The sequence below is a fragment of the Panthera uncia genome, unplaced genomic scaffold, assembly GCF_023721935.1.
Source record: "Panthera uncia isolate 11264 unplaced genomic scaffold, Puncia_PCG_1.0 HiC_scaffold_918, whole genome shotgun sequence".
In the NCBI taxonomy this organism is placed as follows: Eukaryota; Metazoa; Chordata; class Mammalia; order Carnivora; family Felidae; genus Panthera; species Panthera uncia.
In genome coordinates this window covers 5768-10346 of record NW_026060109.1, presented here as the reverse complement: position 1 = coordinate 10346, position 4579 = coordinate 5768, and the positions used below count along the sequence as shown (strand labels likewise).

At 46.5% G+C, this 4579-nt stretch overlaps 1 protein-coding gene across 2 annotated transcripts in view; it reads right to left on the bottom strand.

The window, feature by feature from the left end:
- LOC125918514 (high mobility group protein B1) overlaps positions 1 to 3772 on the bottom strand; it is a 9788-nt gene extending 6016 nt beyond the window's left edge. The window contains exon 1 of one of the 2 annotated variants that reach the window (XM_049624500.1): positions 3738 to 3772. The gene's annotated coding sequence lies outside the window, so the exon portion shown is untranslated. Of the gene's footprint in view, positions 1 to 438; positions 585 to 3737 lie in introns of those variants that run through there. The other variant, XM_049624498.1, reaches the window with a different exon arrangement.
- Between the last annotated feature and the right edge of the window lie 807 nt (positions 3773 to 4579).

The window sequence follows — 4579 nt, the reverse complement described above, 5'->3', positions numbered from 1 at the left end:
CGTGGAAGCGCCGCCGCCTGCCCGCCTGCCCGCCCGCCCGCCTGCCCTCCCGCCGCCGGCCCCGCCGCCCGCCGCCCCCCGCGCACGCCGGCCGCCCGAACATTCGGCCCGGGGGCCGAAAACACGTTAAAAAAATTTTTTTTAATTAAAAAAAATTTTTTTGCGCCAGTCAGCGCGGACGCCGCCGGGGGTGGAAACTCGCGGGGCTCGGGGTTCGCAGCGCCTCAGGCAGCCTGTGGGCCGGGGTTCCGGCGCGGGGCAGGGCTCCCGGCGCCCGAGAAGAGGCTCGCTCCGTGCGCAGTTCCCCCCACGGTCCCCCCTCATTTGCCTTTGTGTGGATCCTGACCCGCCGGCTCCCGGCCGCGGGGATCCGGCCACCGCGCGGGGTGGGGAGCTGCCGGAGGCGCTCTCCCCGCCGCGGCGCTGCCCCAGACTCACCCTCAGCGAGGCACAGAGTCGCCCAGTGCCCGTCTGGCTCTCACTTGCCCCGGCGCTGTCTCTATGGAGCTCAATGTACTGCAATGGCTGTGAGAGCGGGAGCCAGACGCAGCCTCCTCACTCTCTCCGCTCTGTAACATTACTCTCCAGCCAGCGCGGCTCCTATTGGCTACCGCCAACTCACGGGGCTCGCTCATTGGCCCGATACCTCCCATTGTCCTGACCAGAGCCCGTTTGCTATTGGCTGTCTCCGGGGACACGTCATCAAGGATTGAAACAGCGCGCAAATCTGAATGTGTGTGTATGCCGGGCAAAGAGGCTGAGGCGGGAGAGGCAGAGGCAGAGGCAGCAGCTGCTACGGGAAAGCAGAGCTCTATGGTGTATGTGTGCATGTGTCTAACCCAAGCCAGCCCCACACCGGAGCGGCCGCCGGGGCGAAAAGGGCCTGACTTTTCCACAAGTGTCTCCAACTCCTCAGGCAAAAGAGACACTCACAGGCCTCCCCCCCCCCTTCTTACCCCAAACTCACTTCCAAAGCCACTGAGCTAAGAGGCCCCAGAATTTTAACAGACCTTCAAAAGTGAGGGCGACGGTACGAGATCGCGTCCCCTGAAAACTGGGGTGTCTGCTAGTGCAGAGGGGTGAAGGCAGCCAAGATTCGAGCCCCTCAACAGCATATGGTTGCGTTACCCTCTAGATCTCGGGAAGGGCAGGGCTTTTCCTCTAACCAAGTGACACGATCCAGTCAGCCGGTTTTAAAATACCCCTTTTCTGGGCTCATAAGCCGGAACGACAAGCTTGCTGAGCAGCCGAAATCTTGACTCCCTGAACAGGCGTTCAGTTTCACTCTTTCTCTTGGTTTGATCGAGTTTCCCAGCATGTCTAGAACTTTTTATGTAAATACAAAGCACTGTCTTAACTTCCTGGAAATCAAATAATTATTCCATGTAATTAAAGCACAGCTCCCTCGTTCTGATACGGGGTACTCTAGCAGGAACCGTTCGTGAGGGCCTGCTAGAATTAGCAAATTCATTAGAGACCGCATTTTTAACTGTTTGGCTGTTTTCTTTGACTTGGTGTGGATTACTGTTATAATCAAACGAATCCTTGTGATGCTATCTTTCCCTCCCATCACACCACTTAGTGCATCCATGTAACTGCTCTAGGATTACAGCAGTTGTAGGTGTATTGTTACCCGAGGATTAGATGCAGGCAGAGAGTGCGTATGCCCAAATCCACAGGCTGTGGTTTCTCTAACTCACCAAGCTGGCTGGTATTAACAGACATACTTATTACGTCTGTAAAGAAAATGTACTAGCTATCACGGGCCAGTTCTGAAGGCTATCCTTCTATCAGTCTTTTATGAAACTATTATCTATTCCTCCTTAGCCTATGCAGACCACACCCCTATTCGGTTATAACAGACTTCCCCTTTTTCACCCTCTAATGGAATGTTTATACACTTTTAAATCCACCAGCCAATTCTTCCCAAATGTGATAGATCTAAGTTAAAACAAATCATTTTCTTATGTTAATTTCATTTCTAATATCCACTCTAAGCATCCATAAGCTAATGCGTTTGCTCCCATTTGTTAGGCTCTTTGAGAATAGGCTTCGATAACCTTTCCTGACCTATAGATAACCTTTTTAAAAAGGCTGGTCTCAGGGATTACAGTCCTGTGGAATGGACAATACATACAAATGCACGTGAAAATCAGCATACTGTTAATATATAAACTAGCATAACGTACATGCAATATTTAAAAAGCAAACATCTAAAGGTAACTTTTATTTTGTTATTTTCACACATATTTACCCTTGTCTACTTTCTCTATGAATCACATTTTGCGATCCATTCAAATCTACATATCTACCTCAATTCTGCTTTACCTTCTCGGGGCCTATATTACAAAATATTGATAAAAATTGTCTACATTTTAAACGGCGTCCATGATATCAAAATCTGACTATTATTTGAAGATAGCACTATCGGCATTTTTCAGGAGCAATGTTGGATTTGCCCTGTCCCAACGACACGATTTTTACCAGTTTTCTGTAATAGCTAACTCCTGCCAGGCTAAATTCATGGTCACAGAACTGCAGGAAAGTACGGGCCCACACAGGTTTCGATTTCAGCAGGACGGTGTGGTGAGTGACAGGCACTAGATTTAAATAGAGACCTGGGTTCAAATCCCAGCTCTGCTACTTACCAACTTTATAATCTTAGGCAAGTTTTTTTTTTTTTTTTTTTTCCCTTCAGGTGTTTATTTAAATTCTAGTTAGCTAACATACAGGACAACATTGGTTTCAGGAGTAGAATTGAGTGACTCATCACATACATACAACACTCAGTGCTCATCATAATGAGTGTTTTAGGCAAGTTTTTTAACCTCTTTGTTGCTTCTTCAATTCTCTCAGTATAAAATGGAGGTGGTCACAGGGTTGTTGGAAAGATTAAACTTTTCTTTCAAAGGTTTCAAATTGTGTCATGCTCATCCCTTCAAACCCATGATTTAGAAAGCATCAAGTACAGTTAACTTGGAGTTTTTCTTTATGATTTTTAATTTTATGAGGGCAGTGGTTGCAAATCTAATGAAGTCTTTTTATTTCAATCCTAGACTCAAACACTAACCTTCATCCATTCTAGTGAAGATGCCTTTATATATTCCCAAGTGTAACAGAGGCCAGGTCAGAGGAATATAAAAACCTCCACTTACAGGCACAACATTTCTCATGTTTGTTTTTCCATTATATAGGGAGGGAAAGGCATAACAAACAAGGAAAGAAGCTTTTCGAGAAAGCCTACAACTTCTAGCTCTAATCCTGCAACCTTGATGTTCACTGATTCATGAAGGTAGACCCCTTCCTTCCTCAACATGAATCACTGGCCACAAAGTGGCATATCGTGTACGTTAGAGTTCTTGGGTGTTTGATCTTAAATTACAAAGATACCTAATTCAAAAAGCCTGAATGCTCTCTCCCACACCTCATTTAGCTAACTGAACTGCAGACCTTCCCTAATACAGTTTACAGCCTTCCTGAAGCCTGCCTCAATCTCCTCTACAGGATAGGTGACGGGCCTCTCTTCTGCGATCCCATAATATTCTGTGCATTATTTATCGTGTTCACAAGTGTGCTTATCCAGTTATGGGTCTGCTTGTCCGACTGTACTGCATCCCTTAAAGGCAGGCACCCTAGCTTATCTTTGTATCCCAAGCACCTACCAGGGTGCCTGGCATCGGGCAAGCACCAAATAAAGTCTGTTGAATAAACGAATTAACAGCTGAAAGAGTACTTACTGCAAATTATTGTTTTAATCTTCCTCTTCCATCTTTGGAGATAAGCATTTGGGGTCTCTCTAAATCAGAAGGCAGGAAAATAGAGTAATAAGTAATAAGTAAATGTTAGGATACTAAAAGTGAGGATACATGCCAACTGCATCATCATTTTTTGTTAAATGTTGATTTGTTTTTGAGAGGGAGAGAGAGTGCACGCAAGCAGGGGAGGGGCAGAGAGAGAGAGGGGGGCAGAGGATCCGAAGCGGGCTCTGCGCTGACAGCAGCTAGCCCGATGGGGGAATCGGAGCTCGAACTCATGAACCACAAGATCACGACCTGAGCCGAAGTGGGACGCTTCACTGAGTCACCCAGGTGCCCCCGCATCTCAGTTTTATAACTTAACATGGGGAAGATGGGACTGGGGGGGCTGGAGGGGATCTCAAATTTAGACAAACACACACATTTTTAGCAGTTAACAGTTTCCAACTCGGCCAAGGTTATTCCTTGTTGGATACGGTGGACTATGGCAAGCCAAATAAGAATTTATCACAGAAAACTGCAAGAATGTCTGCCCAAAGGTTGCTTCCAACAGACATTTGAAACTTAACTCTAATGTAAAAAAATACAAAATGCAGACGGGGCTGTTAAGTCTTTGGCTGAAGGATATTAATTCCTCCCCCAATGCAGTGAGTCCTAAAGTCAAGCTATGTGAATTGTCCTGTTGTTTCGCTTCTCGACAAGGGCCAGGTTCTGAAAAGGAGTAGAAACAGTAAACCAAAATGTCGGATGAGGTCAACCATACTACGGGTCATACATACTTAAAAAGCTTTTCTCTTCAAGGGTGCTTAAAACAAAGGAGAGAG